Source organism: Myotis daubentonii, chromosome 2 (assembly GCF_963259705.1).
Source record: "Myotis daubentonii chromosome 2, mMyoDau2.1, whole genome shotgun sequence".
Lineage (NCBI taxonomy): Eukaryota > Metazoa > Chordata > Mammalia > Chiroptera > Vespertilionidae > Myotis > Myotis daubentonii.
Genome location: NC_081841.1, coordinates 179,352,444 through 179,375,146, shown reverse-complemented (window position 1 = coordinate 179,375,146; position 22,703 = coordinate 179,352,444). Strand labels below are relative to the sequence as shown.

The 22,703-nt window shown below is 38.8% G+C and overlaps 1 protein-coding gene and 2 pseudogenes across 1 annotated transcript in view; all 3 read right to left on the bottom strand.

The window, feature by feature from the left end:
* HS6ST3 (heparan sulfate 6-O-sulfotransferase 3) overlaps positions 1-22,703 on the bottom strand; it is a 703,200-nt gene that overhangs the window by 308,454 nt on the left and 372,043 nt on the right. The window lies entirely within an intron of this gene.
* Positions 2,250-11,468, bottom strand: LOC132225917 (tigger transposable element-derived protein 1-like; annotated as a pseudogene).
* LOC132226403 (large ribosomal subunit protein uL22-like) lies at positions 2,743-3,288 on the bottom strand (annotated as a pseudogene).

Sequence of the window (22,703 nt, the reverse complement as noted above, 5' to 3'; positions counted from 1 at the left end):
CTGCCCTCCCTGGATTCTGATGAAATCACACTACAGCCCTTGCTCAGTGGCCGCTTGACTTTGCCTGGCCAAGTTCTCAGTTATGCTGTCCTGGGGGAACCAAGACCTACCCTCTTCCAGACTCAACCGCTCAGTATTCTGGAGAAATCACATTTCACAAAAAGTGCCATCCATCATCTGCAAAAGCCAGGAAGTTTTAAGTCCCTGCCAAGAGCAGGGGCAGATATTCTGAGTAATTGGATGCTGCTTCTGTAACCTAACTGCCGCCTGAGCAGCTGGAGACAAGAGGTGAGGTGACGAGAAATCTTCTCAGAAGAGGATGCCAGACACTTTGGATTCCATCTCCGAGGAAATCAGGTGTGTGTCAAACTCCCTGCCTATTTTTAAACAGCACATGCATTCTAAAACAAGTCAGCATAGACTTTTTTAAAGACGTTATTTACCAGGATGTGTCATGCAGTCACTTAGGCTCCAGAGAAGCTCAGATAAAGATAAACTCCTTTTGATACATGCCTAGAATATGGAGGAACTCAGCCCTGGCTGCATTCATCGCCCTTTGTTTTTCCAATAGGAAAATGACTTAATAACAACGAAGTCCCCATTTTCTTATTAGCATTCCGCCAGGGGTACTCAAGGCTGTGCATTCATCTACATCAGTCAATAACAGAGCAAGAGTGCTCCTGTGTAATTAAACCCACCCATGTTCAGATAGACATCACGTGACAAGGTAGTAGCCACAAAATATTTACAGGGAAGTTGGAATGGCACAAACTTGACTTTGGGGAAGGACTAAGGGTTTGCTGCATGTGTTTACAGTATTCAATAGCTAGATGTTCTCAATGAAAGCATAATGCCTATAAAATTGATTTAACAATGATATATTGGTTAAGGTTTACCATCCTTAATTTTAAAAATAAAATATACCTAACATAAGCTTACTAGATGAACTCAGAGAATAAGTTGTTCTACAAGTAACCAACCACCACTTTTCTTTCCTTCTCTTTCTTCCTTCTCTCCTTTCACCTTCCTGCCTTTTTGTTCTTCTTTCCTTACACAAACATTGATTGAATGCCTCTAGGTGGCAGGCCCTATGCTACAAGTTGACTGAGGTGTACCATAGCTCTTGAGGAACATACAGCTTGGTCTTGAGGATCAGATAAAAGCAATGCTACATCAAAGAGGGATAAATATCGTGATCGAGAGAAACACAAAATGCTAAGAAGCACGGAGAAGGGGCATTCTGGGACAGAATCATAGAAGGCTTCTAGGAAGAGGTCTTTTCTTGAACTTAGTTTTAATTGTTAAGGAGTAGTTAGCTAGATAAAGAAAGCAAGGGTAGTCAGAAATAACAGCATGAGAGAAGGTGTGAAATAACATGCTAGATTCAACAGTGATTGAATTTGGCTTCAGCCAAAGTGTACATGTATGAGGAGAGATGAAAGAGAAATGAGGCTCAAAACAGCAGCCAGAGGCAATTATAGACCTAGCAATCACATATACCAAGCTAAGGAATTTGAACTTTACCTTAAAAATTAAAAATTCATTGAAATTGTTTTAGCAATTTAAGACTACCGTAGTTGAACTTGCCCTGTCTCCAGCTTTAACCAATAGAATAGGACAACTGCCACTTCTGATCTCAGGCCTTCAGAAGCATCCTATATTTCTGCTCAGGTTTCTGCCTAGGAGGAGAGAATATCAGGTAGCCTCTGTTCCTTCAGCCCAGGTCCTGGAATGAACAGACCCAAATCTGGTTGCACCAAGCCCAACCAACCTCAGCCAAAATCAGCCAGATCTCAGCTCCTCCGGAGCCATGAACAAGAAAAACAATACACGTTGTTACAAGCTCCTGAGATTTGGGCTATTGCTTCTTATATTGTCTTATTGTAGTAATAACTGACTGATAAAAGCATGGAGTCCATTCTTCCCACTTTTGAAATCAAAATAATTAGGTGATGGTCAATTAAGACTCAATAAGAAATTCACTTCTCTTTCATAAGGACAATACAGGAATACCTCAGAGATATTGCCAGTTAGGTTTCAGACTGTGCTAATAAGACAAAATCACAATACAGAGAGACACATGAATTTTGGGAGTTTCTCAGTACATATAAAAGTAATGTTTACACTATACTATAGCCTATTAAGTGTGCAATAATAGCATTATGTCTAAAAAAAAAAACCAATGGACATACCTTAATTTAAAAAATCTTTATCACTAAAAATGCTAACCATCATCTGCCCTCAGCAAATCATACTCTTTTCTCTGGGGAAGGGCTTTGCCATGATGTTGTTGGCTGAGCAGGGTGGTGGTTGCTGAAGCCTAAGTTGGCTGTGGCTACCTCTCAAAATAAGACAACAATGAAATTTGCTCATCGATTGACTCTTCCTTTCATGACTGATTTCTCTGTAGCATGTGTTGGTGTTTGACAGTATTTTACCCACAGGAGAACTGCCTTCAAAATTAAAGTCAATCCTCTCAAATCCTGCCACTGCTTTATCAACTAAGTGTACAGAGTATTCCAAATCCTTTGTTTTCATTTCAACAATGTTCACAGCATCTTCACCAGGGGTAGATTCCATTTCAACAAACCACTTTTTTCTTGCTTATCCATAAGAAGCAACTCCTCATCCATTAAAGTTTTATCATGAGATTGTAGCAATCCAGGCTTGACTCTTAACTCTAATTCTCTTCTTTCTTTTTCCTCTGTTTTTATTTTTATTCATATTTCTTTTAGGCTGAATTTACTCCTGGGCCATAAGTTTTTGTTTCTTCAGTTTCTTCGGAGATATCTCTTTCTGAGCAACCTCCTCTTCTGGTTTAGGAAAAATTTGCTCTTTTTCACTAAGGATCATCTGTCTCAATGTGGCAGGGAGAGCTCATGCATGGGTTAATCTGTGCATAAGCTCTGTTACTTCTGTGCCACAATGTTGGGGCTTTGTTCACCTGGATGTGCTCAATGATCAGAGAATCTACATCTAAACCCTTAAGCTCAGCATTACTTTCTGCATTTTTAAGCAGAAGCAGCAAAAATTCAGCACTATTTTTGGGCCACTGACTCTTGTGTCCACTGTTTGCCTGGGCACACCTACCAACTCCACCATATGACGGAATGGTACACATGGCTTCTGTAAAATGACATCATTCACATACATGGTGGTTTTTTGAATATGCATATCCTTGATGGCCTGGGCAATTTCATGAGTCTTCTATAAGTGAACATGCAAATTTGAACCTCTTGATTTGCATGGTTTTGTGGTGTTTTCTGGGTCAAGTGAATAGTAAACCATTTTCAGAGGTCACCACTGGCAACTTTCAGGAAGCGTAGTTCTCATTATTTCCACCACATCTGCAGTTATCTCCTTCACTGAAGTCTTAAGCCTTTCAACGTTATCCATAGGGTTCCAAACTCCTGTTAATGCTGATATTTTGACCTGTTCCCACGAATCATGAATGTTCTTAATGGCATGTAGAATTGTGAGTCCTTTCTGGGAGGTTACAATTTATTTTACCCAAGTTCATCAGAGGAATCAATATCTATGGCAGCTATAACCTTACACAATATATTTTTAAATAAAAAGACTTAAAAGTTGAAATTACTCCTTGATACAGGGCCTGCAGAATGCATGTTGTGTTGAAAAGCATGAAAACAACATTGATCTACTTTTATATCTCCATCAGAGCTCTTGGGCGACCACGTGCATTGTCAATGAGCAGTAGTATTTTGAAAGAAATATTTTTCTGGGCAGTAGGTCTCAACAGTGGACTTAAACTATTCAGTAAACCATGTTATAAACAAATGTGCTGTCTTCCAGGCTTTGTTCCATTGAGAGAGGACAGGCGGAGTAGATTTTGTATAATTCTTAAGGGCCCTAGGATTTTCAGAATGGTAAATGAGCACTGGCTTCAATTTACAGTCACCAGCTGCTTTAGACCCTAACAAGAGAGTCAGTCTGTCTTTTGAAGCTTTGAGGCCAGATATTGACTTCTCCTCTCTAGCTACAAAAAATCCTAGATGGTATCTTCTAATATAAGGCTGTTTCATCGACACTCAATACCTGTTGTTTCGTGTAGCCACCTTCATAACTTATCTTAGCTAGGTCTTCTGGACAGCATACTGCAGCTTCTTCAGCAGCACTTGATGCTTCACCTTGCACTTTTACTAGTATGTTGTGAAGACTGTTTCTTTCCTTGAACCTAAACCTAATGAACCAACCTCTGCTAGCTTCAAGCTTTCCTTCTAAAGCAGTGGTTCTCAACCTTGGCTGCACATTAGAATCACCTAGGAATCTTTTTAAAATCCTGATTTCTGGGCCTCATCCTCCGGAAATTCTGTTTCTTTGTTACTAATGTTGTGGCCTCACCCCATAACAAAGATACAGAATTTCTGGAGGATGAGGCCCAGAAATCAGGATTTTAAAAAGATTCTCAGGTGATTCTAATGTGCAGCCAAGGTTGAGAACCACTGTTCTAAAGCTTACTCGCCTCTCTCAGCCTTCACAGAATTGAAGAGAGCTGGGACCTTCACCTGGATTAGGCTTTGGGGAATGTTGTGGCTGGTTTGATCTTCTATCCAGATGGCTAAAACTTTCTTCATATTAGCAATAAGCTTGTTTTGGTTTATTATTTGTATAATCACTGAAGTAGCACTTTTAATTTCCTTCAATATTTTTTTCTTTGCATTCACAACTTGGCTAACCATTTCCCACAGAAGGCCAAGCCCTATTTAGTGTTTGACATGCCTTCCTCACTAAGCTTAATCACGTCCAGATTTTTATTTAAAGTGAGAGATGTACAAGTATCCCTTTTACTTAAACACTTGAGAACATTGTAGAGTTATTAATTGGTCTGATTTCAATATTGTTTTGTCTCAGTGAATGAAAGGGTCTGAGGAGAGAGAAAGATGGTGGAATAGCTGGTCAGTGGAGAAATCAGAACACATACAACATTGATTAACTTCTCTTATATGAGCCTGGCTCTTGGTGCCCCAAAACAATTACAATAGTAACATCAAGAAGTTCCAGTCAAGATGGCAGGATATGTAAATGCAGTACTTAAATCTTTCCACAACCACATAAAAATTATAACTAAAATTCAAAATAACCATGATTCAGAACCGCCTGAAATTCAGCTGAACCAAAGTCCTACAACTAAAGATATAAAGAAGAAGCCACATCAAGACTGGTAGGAAGGTCAGAGATGTGGAACAGGCACCAGGGACACAAGGGCAAAAACTGAATTCCCTGATATCAAGATTAGGGCTGCCCTAACTGGTTTGGCTCAGTGAATAGAGCGTCAGCCTGCAGACTGAGGGGTCTCAGGTTCAATTCCGGTCAAGGGCATGTACCTTGGTTGCGGGTACATCCTCAGTAGAGGGTGTGCAGGAGGCAGCTGATCTATGTTTCTTTCTCAATGATGATTCTAACTCTCCCTCTCCCTTCCTCTCTGTAAAAAATCAATAAAATATATTTTTTTAAAAGACAAGGGCTGAAGGGCAGCTTTCTACTAGACAGAAGTGCTGGCAGTGGACATTGTTCCTTTGCTGGGCCCTCCCCCAACAGAACTGGCAAGCAGGCACCATATCTGAGTTTCCATCAATCTGTTAGCCCCACCATGGTGATTCCCTGAGACCCTGCCCCACCCAACCTGCAGGTCCACCCACATCATTTCCAGTGGCTTTTCCATATAGCCTTTCCTGGATCATGCTTTGGACTTTCCTAAAATCTCTTAAAAAAGCAACATCTGTCCTCAGCCTACTCCATACCATTCATTAAGTGGCCCCAGGTCAGGCACTAGTGGAAGCTGGCTTCTGTTCCCTGCTTGGTCTCTCCTGGGCACTTCTGCAAGCCCAGCAAAAGTAGTAGCCATCTGCAGATTTCTTTACGCCCTGGGCAGGGCACAGGTGGCAGCTGACCTTGTTCTGCACCTCAAGGAAACCCAAGAGCCAGTATACCCAGTTGATGGCTTCAGATCACATCAAAGCACCATCCAACTACTTCCACAAATGACACACTCAAGGGGTAGACTCAGCAGGCACCAGAGCCCTGCTGATGTATGTCCTGCTCCATGCGATTGGCCCCCGCATAACTGATCCTCCATGGTGGTCACATACAGTCCTTGCAGCCAATTGACCTAAAGGTAAATACCTCCCACTGAGGTGCTAACAGTAATCAAGCTTCAACTACAACAGGAGGGTGTACACAGTTCACACTGGAAAGTGCACCTGAAGTGCCCAGCTCAGGTGATTGGGGAAGCTTTGCCACTTGGGCCCTACAGGACACATACTACATAAGGAAATTCTACCAAGCCCTTAAAACATAGCAGCTGTACTTGATAAATAGAAACAAACACAGGGAAGCAGCCAAAATGAGGAGCTGAAAAAACATATCCCAAATGAAAGAACAGAACAAAACTTCAGAAAAAGAACTAAATATGATGGAGATAAGCAATATACCCAATGTAGAATTTAAAGCACTGCTTATAAGGATGCTTAATAAATTTAGGGGAAAAGTAGATGAACTTAATGAGAATTTCAACAAAGAAATAGAAAACAGAAAAATGGAAATAGAAAATGTAAAAAAAGGATCGTCAGAAATAAAGCGTATATTAACTTAAGTGAAGATTATATTATAGGGATCTGCCAATCAGAGAAAGAGAAGTATCACATGATTTAGCTCATATGTGGAATCTAATGAACAAAATAAACTGATGAACAAAACAGATCCAGAAACATAGAAGCATGAAACAGACTGATGATGACTCTCAGAGGGGAGAGGGGAGATGAGGTGGGGAAGGGGGGTTAGTGGCAGAGATTAACCAAAGAACTTATATGCATAACCCATGGACACAGACAATAGTGCAGTGCAGGTCTTGGGGAGGGGGGCGGTTTTCAGGGCAAGAGAGGGGTGCAATGGGAAATACAAGGGGATATCTGTAATACTTTCAACAATAAAGATAAATTTTTAAAAATAATACATTATAGGGAATCAACCATATGGAGTAGATAAAACAGATTAAATCTCAGATCAGAGATTTAAAGATAAAGAAAAGGCAGAAAACACCATCAGAACAGCAAAAAGGAAAAGAATCACAAAAAAGATGAAGATAGTATAAGGAATATCTGGGACAACTTCAAGTGTGCCAACATTTGAAACATGGGGGTGCCAGAGGGAGAAGAGAGAGAACAAGGATTTGAAAACCTATGTGAAAAAATAGGTTTCACATAAGATGGAAAACTTCCCTAACCTGGTGAATAAAATAGACATACAAGTCAAGAAACAAGATAAACTCGAAGAGGCCCATACAAATACACATCATAATTAAAATGCCAAAAGTTAAAGACAAAAAGAGAATCTTAAAGATGCAAGAGAAAAGCAGTTAGTTATCTATAAGAGTGCTCCCATAAAACGAAGTTTCTCAAAAGAAACATTGCAGGCCAGAAAGGAGTAGCAAAAAATATTCATTGATGAAAAGCAAGGACCTACAACCAAGGTTACTGTAACCAGCAAAGCTATTATTTAGAATCAAAGGACAGATAAAGAGCTTCCCAGATAAGAATAAGCCAAAGGAGTCCATCACTACCAAACCAGTATTACATGAAATGTTAAAGGGTCTTTTTCAGAAAGAAGAAAAAAAGCTTAAAAATATTAATAATGAAAATAAATACATATTTATTAACAATTAATATTAAACATGGCAACAAATATATATCTATCAACAGTTACTTTAAATACAAATGGATTGAATGTTACAATTAAAAAGCATATGGTGGTTGAATGGATAACAAAGTAAAACCCTTACATATGCTATCTAAAAGAGACTCACCAGATCAAAAGACACACACAGACTGAAAGGAAAGGGATGGAAAAAAAATATTTCATGAAAATGGAAACAAACAAGAAAAGCTGGGATGGCAAAACTTATACCAGACAAAATAGACTTCAAAGTAAAGGCTATATAACACGAGACAGAGGAGAACCCAGCAATTCCATTTCTTGTTTTTATCTGAAGAAACCAAAAACACTAAATTGAAAAAACTATATATCCATATGTTTATTGCAGCATTATTTACAATAGCCCAGATATAAAAGCAACCTAAGTGTACATGAATAGATAAATGGATAAAAAAGAAGAGGTGCATATATAAATGGAATATGGCTCAGCCATAAAAAGAATAAAATATAGCCATCTGCAAGGAACATGGGTGGACCTAGAGGGCATTATACTGAGTGAAACAAGTAAGACAAAGAAAAACAAGTGCCATATGATTTCATTTATATGTGGAATCTAAAAAACAAAATAAATGAACACGCCGAACAGAAACAGGCTGTTGCCAGATGGAAAGTGGGGGTGAGGGATGAATGCAAATGGTGAAGGGATTAAGAAGTACAAATCGATGGTTACAGAATAGTCACAGGGATATAAAGTCCAGCCTAGGGAATATAGTCAATAATATTGTAATAACTATGTATGGTGTCAGATTCCGTACTTATTGGGGTGATCACTTCCTAAGTTATATAATATCTAATCACTGGGTTGTACACCTGAAACTAATACAATGTATGTCAAATGTAATTGAAAAATAAAAAAAAAATTTTAAATAAATAGTAACATCAAAGATCATTGCTTACAGGTCACCATAACAACCTTAACAATAATGAAAAAGTTTGAAACATTGAGAGAATTGCAAACCCATGGCACAGAGAGATGAAATGAGTGAATGCTATTAGAAAAAATGTTGCCAATAGATTTTCTTAAAGCGGGGTTGCCACAAACCTTCAATTTGAAAAACATGCAATACCTACACAAAGCTATAAAGTGAAGCACAATAAAACTAGATATGCCTGTATATCCCATTGTGGAAATAAGGAAAGTGTAGAGGAATATTGAAGCTATCCTAGATAAAATCACTCCTTGTCAGTGAGAAATATTAGTGCTTTGAGAATTTAGATTGCTTAAGAAAATGAGAGAATACTGGGAGCGAGAGATGTTCAATCTTTCACCAGATTTTTAAGTGAGCATGAAATGGACATATATTAGAGTGCCTGTTCATGATTCTCCTTCCTCGGTGAGTGGCACACAGCACCTTCGGGTGTGTCCCTGAAGCCATGTTTCTATCACTTGTCCCTGTTCCCCTTGGCATAGAGGACAGGATGTATCAACTCAGAGGAGGAAAAGAGAAGTCAATAAGTGGGTAAAGCTTGTCTATAGATAGGGGTGCAGGGGGGAAATGGGGCCAAAACACAGAAAGAAGCAGACGCGAATGATCATTTCACCTCAGAAGGCAAAGAGCATCCAAGATAAATTATTTTGGTTCCTACAGTTGTCTCTTCCTGTTTTAAACCCCCATAAAGCCTAGTGACATTTCCTGCTTTTTGACCCAAGATTTAATTCTGATTCACAATAATAAATCCTGCACTTGCTAAGCGCTACCAAAAAATTGTTACTTGAAACCAAAATAAACTTAAGGAAAATAGATATCTATTATGTTTCATGATGTAAATGCAGATACTAGAGAGTGGTTTCCAGACTTGGAGTAGTCCAGAAAGTCATCTTGAATGCTCTGATATTTAAGATGAGTTTCAGTTCACTAGTTTACCAGAGAGGGTGTGATTAACTAGGTCAGATGTCACCTAGGTATTCAGTAAGAGTCTAAGAAATGGCGTCTCAGTTAAGCAACATGATCACTGGGTAATATTGAGAAATATTTTGTGGAGTGATTAAAACAGAAGCCAATTACAGTGAATTGAAGAGAAGAGTGAGAAAATAGAAATCAGGGAAGACAACTTTTATGACACTTTCAAGAACCATAACTATGGAAGAGGCAGGGCTTTGAGTGGATGGGTATGAGGAGTTGTTTATTGTTTTGTTGGTCTCGTTGGGAAATGTTTCACATTCCAGACATGAGGAATGGGTGTCACAGGCTGACATATTTAGAAGAGGATATTTTTTGTGGGAAATGATGAGCAGAAGGAATAGTACAATGTAATCCTATATAATAAAAGCCCAATATACTAAGTGTCCAGTCATCCAGTCATCCATCCAACCAATCAAAGCACAATATTCTAATGATATGCTAAGGCCGCTCAACCGCTCGCTATGACATGCACTGACCACCAGGAGCCAGACAGTCAATCGGCTGACCAGTCGCTATGATGTGCACTGACCTCCAGGGGGCAGACGCTCCAACCGGTAGGTTAGCTTGCTGCTGGGGTCTCACCTATCAGGACTGAGCAAGACAGGCCAGAAATGCCCTGGAGCCCTCCTGTAGTCCCTCCCAGACCAGCCAACCTCCCACGTCCCTCCCTGGCCCCGATTGTGCACGGGTGGGGTGCCTCAGCCTGTCCTGCACCCTCTCACAATCTGGGACCCTTCAGGGGGGCACACTGACTGTCAAGTAGTTCCATCTATATAATAAAAGTCTAAGCGACTGTTATGGAGAAACAACCAGAATGACCAGTCACTATGATGCACAGTGACCACCAGGGGGCAGACACTCAACACAGGAGCTGCCCCCTCATGGTCAGTGCACTCCCATAGTGGGAGTGCTGCTCAGCCAGAAAGCTTGGCTCCAGGCTGGCGAGCATAGTGGTGGTGGCGGGGCCTCTTCCGCCTCTGCAGCATCACTAAGGAGCAGCGAGCAGAGCGGTAAGGAGCAAGCAGGCAGGCAATAAGGAGTGAAGGGTCCTGGACTATGAGAGGGTGCAGGCCAGAGTGAGGAACTCCTCCCCACCCCCAGTGCACAAATTTCTTGCACCAGGCCTCTAGTTGGGAAATAATGTGTAAAAAAGATAAAGACAGTGTACTCAAGAAAATGTAAGTTTAGTCAAACTAAACTGTTCTTATTATAAACTAACTGCTTGGGAGGAAATTATTGGGGGGGGGGAGGGTAAAATGCATCTTCAAATGGAATGCCTGAAAAGTAATTACTATTCCTAACTTACTTATCTCCAATGCCTCACCAATATGATCCTTTGGTAATAGATTCATATTTCAAAGTACAGAATGAAAAAAATGTGCCAGCTAGAAATGGCACAGAGACAGTCCTCTCAGGTATAACAGCAATTGGAAAAGAGAATGTGGGGAGATTTTTTACAATACTAAATTTACAAAGTTGGTTTTCTTTCTATAATTCTTACTTCCAAAGAATACTGAATGCATACTAAATAAGTGAACATATATTTTGTTGACTTTGAAAAATCTCCAATATGTGTGTATATTTGATAAAGGCTTCCCTTATTAAAATTAATTGTGGTTTTAGAAACAGGAAAATATTAGCAGAGCAAAATAACTACCTATTGTGAAATGAGCAGAACATAGAAAGAAAAGTGTTGAATCAACTACATTTCCTAGAATCTTAAGGTGACTGCTTTTAAATCACTGCCATGACCCTGCCACCACCATCATCATTACCATTATCATTATCACTGTCACCATCTCCATAACCACCTCCCAACATCACCACTGCCATTATTATTACCATCACCATTACTATTACCATCACCACCACCATCAATCATTACTACTAACCATCTCCCCTTCCATTTGTACCACTATCTCCATCACCACCACCACCACAACTAACACCTCATCAATATCATCACCACCATCTGGTTTCCTAGTATAATTTTTAAACTATGAATTGCTTTATGAATCAGTAAGTTTAGATACGGCTCATTTAATTGCACAAAATCCTGTGCTACTTTTTCTCCTGAAACTCCCTTTTTTCTCTATCTGTAAAATAAATACAATAAATATACAAATGTAGGCTTGTGGCAGAGGTAGCAGAAATGGAGAATTAAAACTCAGGGCGAGAGGTGAAGGAGCAGGATACCAGGTAAGCATGCTGCCACAATGACCTGACTCTCAAAGCACACTGGCCAGCTGCAGGATGGATTCTTGATAGAAACTTACAAAAATAGCATGTGCAGCCAGGGCTTTATTTTTAATGTCCCAGCATTGATCAAAAAAAGGGGGGGGGGAACTCAACTAAACCAATGATGGAGAAAACTAATTTCATGGTAAAATAATTCTAAAATGTATTTAAGGTGCATAGGCAAGACCACTTTCAAAGAAATCTGCATTACAAAACATGCATGGGAATTGAAGACTCCATTCAGATAACCTCCAGCTGCTAAAGAAAAACTGTTATTCTTTAGCTCTTTCCTACTATTTAGGGTAAACAATTTTATGAGGGGAAAAAAAGCCCCCTTACCACATCTGCCCTTGTCAAAAGAAAGGCACAGCATGGTGTAAATATTGTGTTTTGTTTCTTCCATTAGCAAACCTTTCTTTCCTAGTAAAAGACATGAATAAACAAGAAGAAAACAGTGGTGCTGAAATTATTTACTAGCTTCCTTGAAGGAGATCAATATGGAAAAGTAATCGAAAACGGTTTTTTTTAGGTCTTGCCAAAGAGGAGCTCAGTGAGGGCTTATCTTCCTGTGAAATGTGGTATTTTACGCTCAATGCCAAAAGATCCAAGATAAATATTTCACTTCTTAAAAATGTCTACAATTGTAAATTATGGCTTCCACAGCCTTTGTAAGCACGGCTCCACAGTGTACATACAGATTTTTCTTATTGTTTATGATGATGACATCTACCCTGGCAAGTGTGTGTTGGATGAACTTAAACTTGCAGTGGGAACTATCATTCAAACTCAGCCTTGTATTAACATATCTTTTACTTTCAGTTTCCTTGTTTTCCTTATAGAAAAAGATGATTGGTCATACAGTGATGTGTGTGTGTGTGTGTGTGTGTGTGTGTGTGTGTGTGTGTGTGTGTAGCCCATTAAGTGAAACTGAAATGACCATACAAAATTGTTCAATTAAATGACCACATAATCAAATAACTGTTCCATCACTTTAATTTCTGTGTTCTTATTTACACTTACTTCGTTTTGAAGACATCCAATTTCTTACTTCCCAAGCCTTCTCATATTTATGAGAAAAGGTGCTCTTTCAATATGCCTAGCACATCATGCCATACATTGTACATCTGTTTCCAAGGCTGATTTGTCCTTTTCTTAAGCTTAACGTTAGATGCTCTCCTTTAGGATTATATACAGACATTTAACATGCAAACAGTTGCTGGGAAGTCAATAATAAGCTATGTTTAAAAAAAACAGAAAATTTAATCATTAGGAAGACACAGACCTTGGATATCAACATGCAGAAACGCAGAACTGAAAAACACCAAATACACCACGACTCCAGGAATGGGTTTTTCAAGAAGTCAGTTCCAAATTCCTGAGTTTCAGTTGGAATCCAGACACTGATGAGTGTTGTTTCAGTCCATACCTAGCCCTTGCACCAGCCATTTTCTGTGCTTTATTTCTCAGTGAACTTCAACTCCATGGCATAGTGGTACAAACAATGGGTTGAGAATTGGGTTACCTGGTTTTTAAATTCAGACTATGCACTTTAATAGCTTGACTTTGGACATATGATCTCAATTTCCTCATTTGCAAAATGGTGCCAAATAATACACATGTGACATAGTTGTTATGTAGACTAGATGAGTTAATATATGAAGACTGCTTATCACCGAGGAAATGCGAAATTAATTCTGTGGTTGTAATTCTCGTGAATTATAACAATTATTATTTTAAATAAATATTGTATATATATAAGGTGTACAACAAGAATTTTTTGTGATTGTGTGGTAAGAGAACCTGGAATATTCTCCTTTAGCTAATTTCTAGTACAAAATGCATATTATTAACTGTAGTCATGATGTACATTAGATATCTAGACTTATTCATCCTGTATAATGTTGTGCCCTTGGATAAACATCTCCCCATTTCCCACACCTCCCAGCCTCAGTATCCACCACTGTACTCTCTGCCTCTGTATATTTGAATGTTTTTTTATCCCACTTAAAAGTGAGATCATGAGTATTTTTCTTCTGTGTCTGGCGTATTTCACTTAGCACAATGTCCCTCAGATTCATCCATGTTTTTACACAGGTCTAATCTTGTTTATTAAAGCTGAATGATATTCCACTGCATAAATATACTATAATTTCTTTATACATTCATTCAATGATAGACAACAGCTGCTTCCATATTGTGGCCATTGTAAATAATGCTGCAATGGCACAAAAAGCTCAGGCAACAAAAGCAAAAATAAACAAATGGGGCTGCATCATACTAAAAAGTTTCTGTACAGCAAAAGTACCAATCAATAAAATAAAAAGGTAACCTATGGATTGGTATAAAATATTTATAAACCATATATCTGATAAAAGGTTAATCCAAAGTATATACTCAAAATATATAAGGAAGTCCCATAGCTTGATAGCAACAACAACAACACACAATTTAAAAATGGGCAGAGGACCTGAACACATGTTTGTATCTAAAGAAGACATACAAATGGCCAATAGGTATAGAAAAAGGTGCTCAACACCACTAATTATCAGGAAAATGAAATCAAAACCATGATGCGGTATTTATCACCTCATACCTGTTAGGATGGCTATTATTAAAAAGATAACAGATAAGTGCTGGTTCTGGTGAGGAAGTGGAGGATAGGGAACCTTGTATGCTGTTGGTGGAAGTCAAATAGCATAGCCATTATGGAAAACAGTATGGATGATATTAAAAAAATTAAACATATAACTACCATTATATCCAGCAACCCCACTCCTGGATATATACCCAAAGGAAATAAAATCAGTACCTCAAAGAAATATATGTGCTCCCATGTTCATTGCAGCATTATTCACAATAACAATTATTATTAAACTAGAGGCCCATTGCATGAAGAGATTCATGCAATAGGCCTTCCTTCCCCTGGCTGCTGGCACCGACTTTCCTCCAGCACCTGGGACCCAGGCCTTCGCTCCGGCCGAGCAGAGAAGACAAGCCTCTTCAGTCTTCAGTTGTCTTCAGTCTTCGCTCAGGCAGAGCCTTCAGTCTTCGCTCCCCGCCTGCATATGCAAATTAACCACCATCGGTTTTTTGGGGGGGTTAATTTGTATACCCATCCTGATTGGCTGGTGGGTGTATCAGAGTGACACCAATTTGCATGTTTCTATTTTATTAGTGTAGATGGCTGGCTGTTCCTTGAGGGAAATGCCCTATACATGTGTATAGTCTGAACAATACCTTGTTAGATGGTAGGGGCTCAATAAATTAAACCTGCTTAACCTCTGGTTTTTATCAGAAACTTGACTGAGGTAAAGATGGAAAATGATCAGGACCAAGAGCACAATTATAACAGGATTGTGAGGATTCCAAAAGGATCCCCTTTTGCAGCATGGTCTTGCTTTTCTTTTCCTAGAAGATAAATTAAAGAGAAATAGAACTAAGGACAGATTTAAGCAGGAAATAGTGCCAACTGCTAATATGGCATTCCTGCAAATTGCCCTGTAGTCTTTACCCTTCACATTATATCAAATGGTGATGCTTGAATGATAACTTCCCATTTAAAGGGAAATAGAACACAAAGAGAGATGGAAAATATAATCATATTTTGAAACTTATCATAAGCAACAAGGATGAGATCTGGGTGGGTGATACTTGAAGTACAAGCAAGCATAGTGGACTCAAATAGCAGAGGAATTGATCATTACAACCAGTAATAAGCAAAAAAAAAAAAAAGCCCTAGATAAACTACCTATTGACTATGCCCCTTTTTCCACCTAAAATGAGAAGCAGTACATGATGTTACATTGAAAAAGAATAAGCAAAACCCCCAGAAAACTCCAATCTCACTCTGAGCTCTGGTAAGCCTGTCTCCCATTCAACTTGCAAATGGGAGTCAGACAAAAACAAACTAGAAAGAACACATATGGGTTAAATAACTAAAACAAAGGAAACTAGCTTGGAGTGACCCTGCACATTTTTTCTAACCCTTTTCCTTAACATTTCTTGCTAAGGAGAACAGAAAAATCAAATTCTACTCAGAGGTCACCTTCCTTTTCTTCTACAACCAGGAAACGTTCATATGTGACACAAGTGCCTCCTCCCATCAAAGAATGTTTTCCAACTTAAAATATGGTAACAGGATATGTGCATTATCTCTTAGATTGTCATTTTCACTCGAGGAACATAAGAAAGAGCAAAATTCAAAAAAAAAAGTGCTCTGTACTTCAATGGCCCAGAGAAAATATTGTTAATATTTTGGCTTATTTTTTCATTTTAAAATTTTACTATTGTAAAATTGACCATAATATAGAGAGAACATATGAACAATTTCAGAATTATAACAAAGTAAACACCAATAGAAAATGGTAGCCTACCTTAGAAGCTCTTGATGCACCAATCCCAATCACTCCACCCTTCCTCATCATATCTCCATCCTCTCTCTCTGAGCCTAGCATCTGTTCTGTCACCAGTGGGTTGCATCCCTAAATAATATTTTAAAAGGGTTTTCTTAATTTACATAAATGAAATCACACACTATGTATTAATGAAGGCTTGCTTCCTGTCATTCATCATTATGTTTATTTAAGATTCATCCATGTTCAAGGCATAAGCTGTATTTCAGTTATTTTCATTGCTATCTAGATTCCCATTGAATGAGTAAACCCCTGTGTATTTCTTTATTCTATTGCTGATGGCCATTTGAGTTCTTTCCATATTTTGCTTCTCAGAATGTTTTTATGTATATTTCCTGTACAAGTATGCAAATGTTCTCTAGGATTTCCACACAGCAATGAAGCCACTGGATTCATGAGCTCTGTTCAGGTTCAAACTTACTAAGGAATACGAGAGTGCTTTCCAGAGTAGTTATACTAATTTATACTCCCAAGAGAAGTGGATGATAGTCCCTATCTACACCCTAACATTCAGTGTTACCCAGTTTCTTAAATTTTTACAATCTGATGGATGTGTATAGTTTTAACACTGATAACTACTGAGTTGAAGCATCTTTTTCTATCAGCTTTGTGACTTGAGTTTCTCTCTCTCTCTCTCTCTCTCTCTCTCTCTCTCTCTGCCCTCTGGGTATGCATGTATGTACACACCTGAGTGTGAATTGTCTTGCCAATATCATAGTATATTTATCATGGATGCTATAGATAACTATGTGTTATTTCAAATTAATCAAGGGAGATAGGAAGTTTCTATGGCCATCTATGCCTTTAAAATGTAAAGTAAATATGCAATAATTAGAAATAATATTATGGATAATGGTGCCACTATTGACATAACTGTCCAAATTAGAACCAGAAATCATTCTACTTCTCTCACTTTTCATTACTCTACCTACCAGTAGGTAATCAAATTCTATTCAGACTAATTCTTACCCATATTTTTAGGTCTAGAAAACTGGTTCCTTTCCTTCCATGATATAAATACATAACTACATATTTATATGTTCTACTCTTGAAAGACATCTAGGTTGTTTCCACTTTTTAGCTTTACCAACTATGATGCAATCAACATTTACATACAACAGTACAAAAATGTCTCTAAGATCTATATTAAAAATGGTATTTAGATTTATGGGTGTCTGTGAACGTTTAAAGTTACTAAGAAATCCCAAAAGCGAATGATGGTTCTCTGCTGTGATCACAATACTCTATAGTTTGGTAGCTTTAGTGGGTGGATAAAGGTTTTTAATTTTCATTTCCCAGCCTCTCATATGTTTGTGAGTCTTTTAATTTTCTATCTTTTTTCCTGTGTTCTATTAGATTGTATTTTTTTCTTTTACTGAATTAAGGAAGTTCTTTTGTGTTATCTGGATACAGTTCTAGTTATTTGCCAGTTGTATGTGCTGGTAGTTTGTGGCTTGTCTTTTCACCTTATTTACAGTGTCTTTTGCTTAACAATATCTTACTTTTAATATGGTCAATTTAAATACTTACTTAGTGGTTTGAATTTTTGTGTCTTGCATCATGTATACCTTTGCCAAAAAAAAATTTTTTTTTTCTACTTTGTGGTCATAAAAATATAATCCTGTATTTCCTAAACTTTTCATGGTGTTCTCCTTCATATCTAAAATTTTAATTACTTTCAAATACTTTTTGTAAGGAGATAGGCATCCAATTTTTATCTTATCATATGATTATTTGCTCTATTATAATTTCCATTTACTGCCATTCTGCAACAATATCTCTATAAATAGTTTTCATATATGCCTGAGTCTGTTTTGGCACTCTTCATTTTACTCCATGGGTCCACATAACAACCCTGTGCAATGTCTAAACTAGAATATAAACTTAAATAAGCCTGATTATTTGTAAGAGTTTGTATTCCTTGTTCTTCCTTAGGGTGCTTTGGGTATTTCTTATACTTTCTTTTTTCAAATAAATTCTTTAAAAAGTTCACCTAGTTATACAAATACACGCAAGTCTGTTGAAGTTCTTATTAAATTGGAATTGAATCTATAAATAAACTTGTGGAAAATTAGTATCTTCCTACCAAGGGCTCTAAAAATGGTCTTCATTCACTTAGATATTCTTTAATTTTTAGCAACAAAATTTATGATTTTCTATATTTGTTCCCTAGTATTTGTGCACTGGCGGGGGGTGTCCCTCAGCCCCACTTGTGCCCTCTCACAGTCTGGGACCTCTCGGGAGATAACGACCTGTTGGCTTAGGCCCGCTCCCGGGTGGCAGAGGGCAGGCCCAATCCCTAGGTGCAGCCCCTGGTCGGGCTCAGAGCAGAGCCGATTGGGGAGTTGGGGCGCTTTCCCCTGTCATGCACAGAGCAGGGTGGATAGGGAGGTTGGAATGCCACCCCCAGTCACGCTCAGGGTAGGGCCAATTGGGGGGTTGGGGCGCCGCCCCCTGTCACACTCAAGGCAGGGTCGATGGGGAGGTTGCGGCACCACCCCCTGTCACCCAGAGAGCAGGGCGGATCAGGGGGTTGTGGTGCCACCCCTGTCATGCACAGAGCAGGGCCCATCAGGGGGGTTGGGGCTCCGTACCCTGTCACGCACAGATCAGGGCCCATCAGGAGGGTAGGGGCTCCGTACCCTGTCACACACAGAGCAGGGCAGATAGGGAGGTTGTGGCCCCACCCCGTCACACACAGAGCCACAGGGCGATCAGGGGGTTTGGGCGCTGCCCCCTGTCACGCTGCTCCAGGGGCCAGGAGGCCTCGCTGCTCCTCTGATCCCGGTGCCGAAAGGCCTCGCGGCTCCGCTGATCCCGGGGCGTGAGGCCTCGCGGCTCTGCTGATCCTGGGTTCGGGAGGCCTCACGGCTCCACTGATCCCAGTGCTGGGAGGCATATTACCCTTTTACTATATAGGATAGAGGCCTGGTGCACGGGTGGGGGCCAACTGGTTTGCCCTGAAGGGTGTCCTGGATCAGGGTGGGGGTCCCGCTTGGGTGCCTGGGCAGCCTGGATGAGGGGATGATGGCTGTTTGCAGCTGGTCACACCCCCTTCAGGGTGGGGGTCCCCACTGGGGTGCCTGGCCAGTCTGGGTGAGGGGCTGAGGGCCGTTTTCAGGCTGGCGGGTGACTGAAGCTTCCAACCTCTCCTATTTTTCTTTTTTTTCTTTTTATTATGGGATTTATTTACCTTCTATGGCTGTCACTGGAGCTGAGAGCCAGCTTTAGCTCTGAGGCTTGGCTCTAGCTCTGAGACCTCGGCTGTTGAAAGCAGATATCTGGTTTGTTTGGCTTCTATAATTGAAACACTGTTGCAACTCCAGCTCAGCCGGCTGGCTGAAAGCATGGGGTTTGTTTTAGCTTCTATAATTGCAACATTGTTTCTTAGAGTGCAAGCTCAGAGCCCAGCAGCGGCAGTCGGGGAACCTTGGCTTCCTCCTTCACTGGAGCAAGGAAGCCTCCTGTTCGCTTCAGCTGCCTGGTTGCCAGCCGCCAACTTGGTTGGCAGTTAATTTGCATATCACCCTGATTAGCCAATGGGAAGCGTGTCGGAGGTATGGTTAATTACCATGTTTGTCTATTATTAGATAGGATATATATATATATATATATATATATATATATATATGATATTAACTTCTTGATATTAGCATATAGAAATATAACTCACTTTTATAAAATGAGTTTATAGCCAGCAACTTATTAAACTGTCTTATTCATTCTAGTAATTTTTATGTCTTTGTGAGGTTTCTACAAAGATAAGCTTTGAGCAATGACAGTTTTGTTTCTTCCTTCAAATCTTTATTTTTATTTTTTGTCTTATTACATTGGCTAAAACCTCCAATAAAACATTGAAGGGAATTGATGACAGTGGACATTCTTACCTTGCTCTTGACCTTCAAAAGAGTGCTTTAAATATTTCACCATTAGTTGGATGTTTAATATAGGTTTTCTATAGATTCCTTTTATCGGACTAATAAAGTTTCATTATTCCCCTACTTTGCCAAGAATTATTCTATTTAAGTCATAAATAGATACTGAAGTTTACTATTATCTGTTATTTAAAAAATCCTAGAGTTTAAATAAATTCTTCAATGTGTTTTGTGTGATATATTACATTCATCAATTTGCTAACATTAAATAACTTTACATATCTGAGATAACATTATAAGCTATCTTTTTTAGATGTGTCTAGATTACATGTGCGAAATCTTTAAGCAGATATTTACATCTTTGTTCATGAGAAGAGTAGCCTATATTATTTCTTTCTTCTAATGTCCTTGCTTCCTTGCCCAGTTGTTGTATCAAGTTTATCCTCACTTCACGTAATAAGTTTGAGATTGCTCCCTCTTCAGACTTCTCAGAAATAACATATGTAACATTGGCATTACCTGTTCCTCATCTATCTGGTAGAGCTACAGGGGCCTGATGTGATAGTTCAAAGTCTCACAGATTTGGCCAAAACCCTCACACTTAGAGCTCATCCACTTTGCTAAATTCAAGCTTTATCTTTAGATTTTGCCTCTTCAGGTTTGCTCCTTTTGTGTTAGCTCAGCAATGCATTTTAAAGAATTTTTAAATTTTTTTTTCACCAGCCTGTGGTTATTTTAATCAGGTGGTCTTTCATACTGTCAGAAATCATATGTCAGTGGCTATGATCTGTCTTTACTTTTGAGAACATACCTAGTCTAGCCCACCTACTATATGCCAGGCCTACTCTGGCATATAGTAGAAGCTCAGGTAGAATTTACTAAATGAACAAATGAATACTATAACTGTGTCCAACATATTTAGCTATTGTTCTTATCACAATTCATTATAATTTTTACTTACATGTTTGTCACCATTGCTGAACTGTCAGCTTTTAAGAATATGAAGCTGTTTATATGTTTTATGTCTCCTTATCTCCAATGTCTAGCGCATACATATCATGAATAAATATACAGATAAATCAATCACTGTAGTTAATTTGAATATATGTAGGTTAAATTTTACCCAGGTGCTTTTTAATCTGCTATCAAATAGGTAATTAATGCAATGCAAGGAAACTAAGATGTAAATTATTGAATTCTGCAGCAAAGTAAATTTACTGTCATTTAATTGGGTGCATCTCTCATTTGTAGAGTTGCTTATGTAAATCTCAGATAATTAAAAGCCTACAGTGAGTTGTTCGATAGTACTTAGGATGCTTTTTTCCTATCTGCCCCAGGCAGCTGGTTTTTGGCAGTAGATGCCTAGCTCACATGCATTATTTGAACATAAGTTATACTTCTTGACAAGATGCTCTGAACCTCACCATTGAAAGAGGGATTGAAGTAGGCCTGTACTGAGCAGGCACCCTGCCAGACCCTATTTCCTTAATCAAAAACTACCTGCAAAAATAGAATTCGGAGTCACATGAGCTGTTTTAATTCTTAAAGCCACTGCTACGTGAAGTAATAGCCTCCCATAGTTTACTATGAAATATAAACATAGAAAAATCAATATCCATGCACATGTACTTCTCTGAAGGAAAACAAAGGCACCTGCAGTGACTGACAGCATTTTGTCTTAGAGCGTGTATAGGCAGACCGGGCCAATGGCTGGCTGACCCTGCTGTCTTCAAAGTCTGAAAAGAGCAAGATGTTTCTTAAACCTGAGAGCTCAGAGAACATAAACCAAAATGTATGTTTACAAACCATCACGGAGTCTTACAAAAAAAACCATACAAGCCCTGAGAAGGAAAGTGTTCTAGGATAAAGCTTAATTACCAAATTAAAATCATTTTTTCTCTCTATAAAACCATCAACAACGTAAATAACAAGTAGAAGAATTCAAAACAAATAAATCACGTTCACAGTAAACTTTATTTTGTTCAAATTCCTGGTAAATGTCTGGGAGTCTAACACTAGACTTCTCTATCCATTGCTGGGTTAGCTTTCTGCTCTCACATACTAATAATGTCACAGTGGCTGGGTTAAAACCACAGAAGAATGGTTCAATCATGTAGAAAACAACACTCTTTCACAGAATTTAGTGTTTTAGCATGAATCTTGGCTCTATCTTGAGCTCCAAGTAAAGGAATCTAATAAACCTCTTGCCTTTATTAATTGCAATATAGTGCATTTAGCTAGTCAAAATTACTTAAAGTAAACCAAATTGCTCATTAATCATCACTACACTCACAAAGAGAATCAAGCAAACAACCTTTCAAAAGGATTCTCAGGTCAAACTTCACTCCTGCAACTTTCAAACACTGAATTAAATGGGTCGTTTACAAATATATGCACATGCTATAACCAGTTAATTAAAGCAGATCTTAATTACACCATTATTCAATTGACCATTTTTTAAGTTATAAAAGCCAATGTGAATGCTGATCAATCTCTACAGCGTGGAGGACACCATTCTCGGGAAGGTGGGAGTTACAGACATT